Here is a 12123-nt window from a genome sequence, read left to right on the forward strand (position 1 = left end):
AGCTCTGAATAGCCAGCTACTCCCCCATCTTCCTATTATCCATCTTCTTCTCTCCCCACTACCCTTACCCCAGTTGGAGATGCCATAGTCTCACTGGATCCACACGGTTAGGAGCAGTTAGGACTCTTGAGCGTTATTATTATTTTTGAGCGTTATTTTTTTTTAGTCACCGGAGACCAAGAGTTCATTGAATATTTTTCTCCAAAATATGCCTGGAATCACTTGTTAAAGTAAATCAAGTGCGTCCCTTAACACCCTGTATAAAATTACTTCTAAGATGCCTATTACAAAATAACCGTTTAAACTCAATTTATTTCCCACAGTTTTCAATTTACGAAAACTTACTGCTTTGCCACTAAGTCTTTATTGTTTAATAAAACATTCAGTGCGACTATAGATGACTTAGCCAAACGAGTTTCAAAGTTAAGAAATTCTATTTGCGATCTGGATCCATGCTGAAACGCCAAGGTTAACCCACCCGTAACGAATAGCTCATATAACTTAGTACCCTAATTAACTTTTCTGAGTCATTCCAGTTACCTATCATAAGTAATAAGAATCTTGTCATAAATATGAAACTTAACTTTGCGGAAGGAGAAAAAAAACCTTTTGCATTAAACAAATGCAAATGGTTTATGAAAAACGGTAAAGCCGCTCCACAAAAAAGGTTGACGGTAGTTAAAATACTTTTGAGTAATAATTTTTCGGTCGTTCGATACTTGAACCTTCAAAAATGATGTAAGATTGTACACTATGCATTCTTCTCTAAGACGGTAATTAAATTACATGATAAATTTAATGATATATGTATATCCAACGTAATACTTTTAAAAAGGCAAAGAATATAATTTGAAGGGTAAAGGTAATAAATTGTTAAAAAAACTCTTCCCTGCTAAATTCGTAAGAATTTTCCTGATGAAAAATACGGAAATTCACAAAAGATTGTCGTTGGAACTACACTCCCATGTATATTTTTAATTAACTTTGTACACATTTACAAAAAATGCCAGGCACAGTTTGGTACACGAAGATAAAAATGAGAAAATTCAAAAAAAAATTTTTACTGGGTCGCTGTGATGGTAGATACTCCCAGGACGTTTTGGTCACATTAAAAAAAACCTAATTATTTTGAATGACCGCAAAAGATTATTTTTGACGAAGTTAATTGTTGGAGGCTTTATTGAAACGATTTATTTAACTTTATTTAGTTAACGCCAGAATATTTGAACGAGTTCTCTTAGACCAAGTCGGACCCCAATTGAAAACGAAAGACAATCAGATGGGTTTCAAAACAGAATGCTCCACGGACTCCATATTCCGCGTAAAACGGACGCTGAAATACTACAGGAAAAGAAAAACAACAACTTACGCATGCTTTTTGGATCTTAGTAAGGCATTCGACAGAGTTTCCCACCCCCTACTATGGAAAAAACTAAAGGAAAGAGGGATACCATGGAAAGTGGTAAAAATTCTCGAATCATGGCATCGTCAACAGGAAAACCTTGTAAAGTGGAAAGATGGATTCTCAGAACCCTATTTCTTAAAAAGCGGGGTCAGACAGGGTGGATGTATGTCCCCAGTACTGTTCAACTTATACATGGACGAATTAACCCACAGGTTAAACAATGCTGGAGTGGGCTGCCACATCGGAGGTCTATGTGTTAATAATATGAGCTACGCAGATGATATGGTTCTGATGGCACCGTCAATACGGGGATTAAGAATTCTCCTGAAAATTTGTGAGGAATTTGCTCACGAAACCAACATGATCTATAATGCGAAAAAAACAGCACTGTTGGTCATAAAACACGGGGAAGGCCCAAAAAACATTCCCCCAGTCTTTTTGAATGGTGAGATTCTGAAAACAGTAGAAACCACAAAATATCTAGGACATATCATCAACAACAAGTTAACGGATGATGAAGATATTGACAGGCAGAGGCGTGTACTGAGTATAAAATGTAACATGCTCAGTAGAAGATTCCGGCTCTGTAGTCCACGAGTGAAAAGGACGCTCTTCTTAGCCTTTTGCACCACCCTGTACACATGCGAGCTCTGGGCTAATTTCAAGAAAAGAACAATGGAAAGGCTTCGGGTTCAATATAATAACGCTTACCGATTGATGTTCGGACTCCCCAGGCACTGCAGTGCCTCCTCGATGTTAACAGAAGGGCGAGTTCCAGGATTTACAGCTCTGTTAAGAACCAGGATTGCAGGACTGAGGGAAAGGATAAACCATTCCAGAAACACTATTATCATAGAATCGCGTCTGACTTCAGGATCGAGCATTGAAGACCATTGGAGAAAGATACTTGCTCCCACAATCTTAGATCCGTTGGATTCCCGTGCTTCTCTGCTTTAACTTAATTTCATTTTTAATTTTTTAATCTCTTTTTATTTATTTTATTTATGTTACTCTATGTAAATATTATTTGTACTTATCTCATCTATGGGATGTGTGGGATTGCACTAACCTCCCCACATCCTGGAATAAAGAATTTATTATTATTATATTATTATTATTATTGGGTAACTACCTAGTAGGTACCTAGTGTAGTAAGTGGTAGTAGGTATCTTATTGGATATTGAATATTTTCTACAGTATTATCGTGATTAATTTTTGGGTTATTATGACGTGCTGACAGTTGATAGACACTGTCTTGTCCGAAAATAAATAAGGCAGAATAACCCAAATATTAATCACGATAGTGCTTTTAACCGTGGAAATCTCAAATCGCTTCAACGGAAGCAATCTTCCGAACAGGCCTTCCATTGATTTGCTTGGTACAACTATAAGTGACCAGCTCAGGTACGGGGGCTCCATCGAAGCCAGAGTAAAGTTGGCCTCTCAGAAGCTGGGCGTACTGTACAGGGCCCGCAGATACTTTAATAGTACACAACTGCTGACCCTGTACAAATCGCAAGTGCGCCCTACTGTCGAATTTGGCAGCCATCTCTGGTCCGGAGCCCCTAAATACTTGAAAAAAAACCCTTGACTCTGTGCAAAAACGGGCGGTCCGTTTGATAGATTCCCCAATCTTAACAAACGGACTGCAATCTTTAGAGCACAGGCGTCAGGTAGATATGCTGTCCTTGTTCTATCGGTATTACAATGGAAGATGCTCTGAGGAACTAGCGTCATTGATCCCTTCGGCACCGGTGCGTAGTCGGGATACACGCCAAACGCGCGCCCAACATTTGTACACAGTTGACACTTGTCACATGAGAACGGGACGCTTCTACGATTCGTTCTTAAGTTCAACAGCTCGGCTGCGGAACGAACTGCCGGCCTCTGTGTTTCCTCCCTCCTACAACATGGGACTCTTCAAGACCCATGTTCACTCCTTCCTCTCCACAAAAAGATCCTCCACACAGCATCCCCAAAGATGACATAGGCCCTGAGGAAAATTATTTTCTTCAGGGCCTCCTGTGTGGAGTTAATATAAAAAAATTAAAAAAATTTGTCATTGTTGCCACATTTGCCTTTCAAAAACAAATCTTGTGCATTTTCTTTAAATAAAAATTTGCATTCGGATGAACACCGTTTGTAAACTTTAATAAAACACAAAATCTGTAAAATATTTTAACTAAAGAAATAAACATATATAACATAGAATTATTAATTAATTCTTTAAAATAAAATTATTTTTTGATTATGGGTATTTACCTACGATACCGCTTGTTTGAATTTATCAGTGCTTTTTTTTTGTTCCTCACACAATTAGTTTTGAAAATTGACATTTAATGACACTAATAAGGACGGGTTGTTTCGGAGAATCTGAACAATTTATCAAATTTCAACGTTCATTTTCAAGTTCTGTGGAAGATTTTTTCAAGTTCTGTTTTTATTTCAGTTTTGTCAAGCAACCAGCCTACAATGACATAAAAACAGAACTTGAATAAGTCTTTCACAGAACCCGAAAATGAACGTTGAAATTTGATGAATTGTTCAAATTCTCCGAAACAACCCGTCCTTAAATTCCTGGCAAGTTTTAGGAATAATTTAATCAGAACAACTAAAGCACATCGTCACAGACAAACGAGAAATGTATTATTGGTGATGTAGGGTAAATTATAGGGTATTTACATCTCCCGTAAATAGTGACAACATTATTTTTACCCACATTGTTGTGAGGCTGGCATCACTGTAAGCCTGCGCGCGATACCTCGCGCGGAAAATATTTTATTCTATTTCCAGCGGTCTAGCCGACGGGTTAGCCCTAAATCTCCTCTAGCGTACGCGATCTGTTAAAAAATTATTGGAACGTGAGTTTTGTTAAAATAAAAACTAAATTGAAAATATCCGAATTCTCATTACTACACACCGAGAGTAAAATCACGCAACCTTGGATTCTGCGGATTGGAGAATCACGGAATCATTCAGCCAACAACCCAATTAATTTGGCGATAATCACAATCCTCTTAAGTGAGTAAAACATTAGAAGTAGGTGCTTACCTACTATCTAGATTCACTCCAAACAAATTTTGATAAATATTGGAAAAGTTTGGAGTCAACGACATTACGTTTTGATACATTATTTGCAAGCTCTAAATATTAATAAACCTTTGTGAACAAAATATCTACCTTTTGAACATCAGTTCGTTACATATTCAACTCAAACTATGAAGAATGTGTTAATCGTAAGGGTATCGATAGCAAAAATAAAAAAAAAATGAGAATCAGGAAGGTATATTTTTTCTTGGAATTATTGAAAAAAGTATTCTTAAGAAATAAAATATGTTGCCAGGAAAACGGTGATCGGCTCTGATTCGATTGGATGTTTTTGTATGGGTGGTTATAAGGACTGCGTGAGGGGGTGGGGGTGGTGGAGGGGGTTGGATTTGATACAAACACGTTTGCTAAGTTGCTGTGAGCTGGGTACAGATGACATGCAAATCTTTGTGAGAATGAAATCCACTCTTTACCATTTATTTGAACCAGAAGAAAAATACAACTCGTAGGAATATATTTACGTGAGAAATCAATGTTTTATAAATCTACCTTTTTTCATTTTATTATTGTAAGAAGTTTTAGAAACGTCATATGAATGCTTCAATGATTTTATTTTTTGTACACCCAAATAAAAAAATTATTGCAAATAAAACACTTTAATAATAATATTCTAGTTATTGAAACGATTGTTATTTTATACTAGTGATTGTAGAAAAAGGTTAAAATGAAATATTTCACAGCGTACACCGGAAAAAATCGATTTTATCACCCATGAAAAAATAACAAGACATATTAATAAAACATCAATGTAAAAATGTTTTATCGATTTGCCTTGATAACGACGGTACAAATAATAGTTGTTGCTTAAAAAATATTCGTAATTTACTCAAACTTTCCAGGAAATCTGTTAATAATTCAGTGTATGGCCTATAATCCCGCTTTTCACCGAAAAAACTAAAAATTTGAAGTGATTCTTCATAAAATAAGCAATAGTTTTCTTCGTTTATTACTAACACACGGTTCCTAAATGAAAAATGATTTTAATATCTTTGATATCCCGATCTAAATAGTTCGGACCTATTAAATCATCTTATTCTAATTTTCCTTTCCGTTTTCCACAACCTTCAGTCTGGGAATATACCACAAGAGTGGCTCTTATAGTTGTCCCAACTCCAGGCAGTCAGAAATCTTGCGCAGTATCACGTATTAATAGTAATAAACGCAATCTATTTGTTTAATATTGAAACAGTTCTGTGACTATTCTACACCCCAATGTCCTGTTTAAAATACTTTCTTCTCCCTCGTTCCTCCGAACCTCCTTTAAAATCTTACCTGGGAAGTTGAAGAAAGGAAGACAGAAATATGAAGAAAGGAGGAATAAGACAAGACTACCGACCAAAACCATTGATATTACAATAACACACATGTCATTTGTTTTTATTCGTAATATTGTCGTCGTTTAGTGCATTTTATCTTGCTATTCGGATAATTATTCTCGTTAACAGGCCATTAGATCATGTAAATTGCATCTCCAACTGCAATATCATTGTGTGGTTAAACAGAGTTGCGTTGTGTAAAATTGTGATTATACAAGGTGTACACCTATAAATGTTACGTGATCCATGCGAAGGAATTTTCAAGAAATCAAGTCTCCTCGTTTTCCCAGTGATTAACCCGATCGCACGATCTTCTTATTTTGTATTTACAGTCCATTTAACTGCAATTGGAGCATCAAACACTCTCGTTACTGTGGTATAGCTGCAAACATTCTGAGAAAGTTTTACAACCATAAATAAATAGTAACAAAACGTTCACGAAATTCTCTAAACTCGCTACGTAATTGTGTGGCCAGAGCTTTTAACTGTACTTCTTAGCGTGATTGATTGAAAGTTTTCACAAAACATTTCCACACCGCGTGCTGTTTATATTATCCCAAATAATTCAATGAATACAGAAGGTATAAACGCGAGTGTGTACTGTATAAACTACGATATACAAAAGCCGGGCAGACTAAGCACGACGAATGAATAGAACAGAGAGAGTGTGTACTTAGTTTACCCTCGGCCTGTTAATTTTCGATCTCTCGACACATTTCACGCTTCATTTGTTTCAAACTATTTAAATCAGGCGCGACACTTGACAGTAATTGACTTACTCGGAGAAGGGTTTAGTTATTCCCAGAAATTATTCCAGATATCGAGTCGGAAAGTGGCCAGATTTCGGATTTTCTATAGAAACATAGAACGTAATACATCATGGCAGCACCTAAACACACAATGCAAACATAAATAACAAAGCGAACAATAATATTTCAAACGAGATAAACTAAAATAACAAGTTAAATAACATTATTACATTATAATCCATTGAAAGAGAACAATATTGTGAACATCAGATATTCTCAAAAGAGTAAGGTTTTGATTTATTAGTTTGCAGAACTTGAAGATTCCCGTGAAAAAAATGGCCAATAGTTCATAACTTTTAAATAGGTGCCAAAAATTTGATGAAAAATTAAATTATGAAAAGTTGTAAAACGTTTTACAACGATAAAATTAGTCATAAGCACCAAATTCTATTTTTTTAGACTATGAATTAGTAACTTCCAGAGGAATCTCTATAGAAACATTTGAGATTTTAGTAATACGTTTATCAGAAATCATTCAAATAAACCCCAAGGAAAGATCGATTTTCTAGGCCTGCTAGGGCAAAGTCGACCGTGAATCTATCCATTACGCCAGTCCGCGCAGCGAATATTGTTTTTACACGACTTCATCACTTACATCGTTAAAATTTCCACTTTATTTTAGAGATTTGTTAAGGCAAATTCAACTGCAGGTCTCTCCAATACACAAGGGCCGCGCGTTGCATATTTTTGTGCAACTTTACTTACTTCTTTTAAATTTTTTTATTTATTTTAGGGTATTGTCTCGTCAACAGCGACGGCATAAATTTTCAAAATAAAAATATACGGAAAATATAAGAATTATAAATAAAGCAAAACCGTTTAATTCATTGTGGGATTTGTGAAGCTGGAAGCATTAAAAAAATATTTGCCTAGGGTTCATAGTCTTTCGAAAACAAATTTTGTCTATATTGTCAAAAAAAATTATTAATAAACTACACATTTCAAATATAAAAATCTTAATTAATGAATTACGATTAAGGGGGTATTTCACTATCTCTGATTATGTTCTGACTAAGCACTATCCGCGGATAAGCCATTTTTTCGTTTTCACTATATCTGAATAACGCTAACGCTCGGGTTAAAGTTCGATTTGACTAATCAGTGCTCGAACTTCACGTTAGGCGCTATTCCTCAAATCAAAGATGGCGTCAAAACATTCCGAGTTTGACAGCTGAGAAGTGAGTCGAATTTTGTTGAATGAATTTGAATGCTTGTATGATCCATCCTGAATTATTTGATTGTGTTCAAAATAAGAAAAAATGTATTAATTCGACACGAATCTATCTAAAATGACCTGATAATAAACCATAACATAACCAAAAAAATGCACACTTCGCGGTGTGCGGACTGTGACGCATGACAGCCGTGGCAGTAGATGGAGAAACTGCAAACATTTTGCGATATTGCCAGACTATTTCGAGTGTTATCTATCCGGAAGCTCGAAACAATGGTGAAACGGTCGCCGTTGAATAACGAAGTTATTCTGAACTTTAAAGCCAGCCAACGGATAGCTATTCAGATATTTAGCCCGACATAGTGAAATACCCCCTTAAACATTTTGGAATCAACAATATCAATTTTATGAATTCTTAAATAATCAGAATCCATTTTTAAAATTAAAATTTTACTAAGCGTGAATAATTTCACGCAAGAATATATCAAATCACAAACAACCGAGATTAAAAGAAATAATAATATTTAGATGGTTAGTATAAAATCACCCCATTTTACATGTAAACAGCACGTAATGGAAATATTCAAAGGAGAAACAGCAAACGCAAATAACAAAAAATTCTTTTGATTTCACTAATCAATTGCTGTAAAACTACATTTTCAATTTTCCTATTGAATATTTTTTTCGACTAAAGTAAGTACATAGAAAGGGTGATATCAAACAGTGGCAGTGTTCGCCGGTATTAATCTATGTGGGAAATTCCAGTAGCAAACAAACTAGTAAAACTGTCACTGCCATGGGATTTTGGGGCCTATGACCTGAATGGGTGTGGTGAAATTCGCTTGTCGAACTTGGCGGCCGCAATGAATTTAATGGGGTTGGATAAGCGCCGTGCAATGTTTTGCGGATATGATATACGGTCGCGCCATTTTAATGGTTGTATAAATCAAAGATGTATTCTTTGGTTTCCATCGGATATCACTGCGAGCGTAGTGGCTATCGATCTTCCAACAGGAACACCCTCGCAAATGATAACTGAAATGTTTGTTTTCTATGGTTTTAATATAAAACATCCCGGTTCTCGAAAATTCAGACAAAAAAAAAACATTTCGTGGCAGATTAAGTATTGCCTGATTTTTTTTTCTATTGTACAGAGAGGAATATTCGCTCCGTACATGTTTTTTTTTTCTTCTTTTTTTTCGTATGGTAGATGAGGGTTAGTGCAGGCAAATGTGCGATTCTGAGATTCGTACCAATTAATTTTTTTCAGCCGTGTGTAGCCTGGTGAGACTATGACATCCCAAATTGGGATATGTTATGAGGCTGAAAGTAGTAGGATGGGAAGGAGATGGAGAAGAGGAAGTTTGGAAAGTACTTGTCTATTCAGATCTGGTCATTAAACACGGTCACAGCCATTTCAAGCAACATTTAAATAATGAATGGTCATCTTACACCGAGTCGACACTGATAGTATCTTCCACTCTGGAACGTGCCGCAAATATGTTCATGCAACTGTATTTGCCTTGATAATTTATTTTGACGAAATGCAGAAATATTAGAAATTTTACATACATGTGTTCCGACATCTACGAGTACATTCGTATTTCATTTGTCGTATTTGAATGAAACCTGCAAATTTATTCGTTAAGGGCTTGCAATCCTGTTTTTACACGAACTACGAATAATTCAGCGCCAAAAAATCATCAAAATATTATTATTATTAATTTAAACAGGTTAAAATTAGCAATATTCTGTAAAAGTAATTTTTCACCGTGTACACGATAAACATTACCATTAACATCACTATTCAAGTTGACCTCTATTTTTTAATTCCAACATTTGACGACACGAAGTCAAATGCATACTCAATTATTATTAATGCGAAAACGCATTTACAAAAATGCGATACAAATCCCTCAAAATATGGAATACAAATCCTTCAATGGGAAAGTTGTGGAATTCGATAGTCAATATTACTTTGGGAACTTGATGAATTAGCATCATGAATCTAAAAAAGTTGGAATTTTAGTTGGTAATAGGTGTAGCTTATGCCGCGTCTATAGGGACAATAATATCGTACACTTCGAACAAAATGTCTGTGCAAACATGAAGAATTAGGACGGCCACCACATTTTTTTTGTTGTTTTCCGTAGCCGATGGAAAAAAAACTTATCTGCCCCGACGCGACGCCCCCGACCCCATGTTTCTGTTTCTGTCCGATGTTTTGAAAACATTTTGTCCCGACTGTAATTTAACACATTAAGAACCATTTTTTTAAAGAAAGACAAACATTCCCGGGTTACGAATAACCTGATAATGTTTGAAAATCTCCCACTACCACCACAGTAAGCGAAAAATGTTGATTGTGTTGTGATGGAGGACATAGCCAGCCGAGGAATTGAACACACTACGCCCAGGTGGGAGACAAACGCGATGTCAACTCAGCCACCTACCGGTCACGGAATAAATAAAAATAACAAATTACCAACTTGCTGAGAAGTCTCTTCATACAGTTGCAATTTTTTTCTTATAAAAATAAATTAAAGAAAATAAAATATAGGTATATCTAATATTCATATGTCTATGAGGTATATTAATTTTATAATTTTCCCATTTCTGAAATACAAGTTAGTGGTAAGTGCCTACCGTTACACGTTTATTTAATTTACAATTTAACTAACAGAGATACACTACTTAAACCACAATTGCACTAGTTTTCGTTACATAATATTACAGTAATGAAGTAAGTCTCAAGTATAAAATTATTTACCCAGGTTATGTCCCACATACACTGGTCTAGACACCATAATATCATACCGCCCTAGATATTAGAACATGTTGCAATCTCCATTATTTATATAGAAACCTATCTGGGAGATTCAGATAACCTCAAGCAAAACCATTGGCTTTTGTAATAATTTCTGAGAAGACATTATTTTATCATGATGATAAAAAACTATTTAAGAACTTTAACATAGTTGAACCAGGTGATAATAATATGTTGAAAATACAAATTTTAACCAATGCTTGTTCAGATTTGATCAATGAATACAATTTAAACCATTTACAACAATGTTTCGATTTTTAATTAAAGTTCTCACCAGGGAGGTAAGGCATAGTTTTTTTCCTAAATCAAAATCAGTTACCTATCTACATACATAAGTATTCAATTTATATTCATGATCTGTATGTATATTTAAAAAAAAAAACACATTTTATTTAAAAACTCAGCAATGTAGTATCCGCTTACTTAGTTGTGTCCATTTAACTCGATTGTTATTTTATTATGTTCCCCACTATAATTTATTATAAGCACATCAAAAACATTATTAATAATAATTTTTATTCCTGAATGTGGGGAGGTTAGTGCAATCTATACGCCCCGTTTATGTTGATAGGATAATGGTGAAGTATGTTGATGCGATGAATTTTAAGAAATACAAGTAAATCTAAAACTAAATATTTATGTAAGGCGTGGTCTTGAGTGACTCGGGTTCTGTGCTCACCCAGGAGTGGCACTTGATGCTGAAAGGCTGCGGTTACCATCGTGTTGAAACTGAAGACTTCATCCTTGCATGTTGGAAATCAGAATTCATCTGCTCATCCTGTGTCTGGACTAGCAATACACATGAAAAGAGCTAATGACAAGACTATCCGCTCTCTGGAGGAATGATTATTTTTGAGACTTTCTAGCTTCTGCCACTGAATCCTGCGTGCCACGGAGTTCAAAATCGACACAAAATTACACGGCATCTTCTTGTAAAAATGCATATTTAGAAAGATTTATCTGTATATAATACATGCACATTATATTTTTAGAGAGTACGTGTTAGCTTTTGTATATATTAATCCCACACAGAATAATTTTCCTTAGGGCCTATAGCATATTTTGAAATGCCGTGTGGAGTGTTCTGGGAAGGTAAAATAAATGAAATTTGGGTAAGAATCTAAGGATCAATTTGTCCAGGAGCGACGGACAAATGAATATATCCCTACCAATGCGGCGCAAGGCGATGTGTCGAGATACAAGTTAGAGAGGGCAAAGGGTCTCCCCAAAGTAGCCACTCGCAATCCAGCATGCCTGGTAGGTAAGCGTATCCTGAACACGGTGACCGGATAAATCATCACAATGGTAATACATCACACCTTTAAAAAGTAATATAAAGTCATGGAAAGTGATTAAACAAAAACTTTATTAACTGGGTTAAGTAGGTTATGTTAGGTTAGGTTAGTTTAATTTTTTTTCATTGTTTCTAATTTCTTTATATCACTTTTTAAAGGTGTGTTGAATTGTCACTGTGTTGAGTTATC

The sequence above is a fragment of the Hesperophylax consimilis genome, chromosome 5, assembly GCF_061612785.1.
Source record: "Hesperophylax consimilis isolate HC1 chromosome 5, BYU_Hcon_1.0, whole genome shotgun sequence".
NCBI lineage: Eukaryota > Metazoa > Arthropoda > Insecta > Trichoptera > Limnephilidae > Hesperophylax > Hesperophylax consimilis.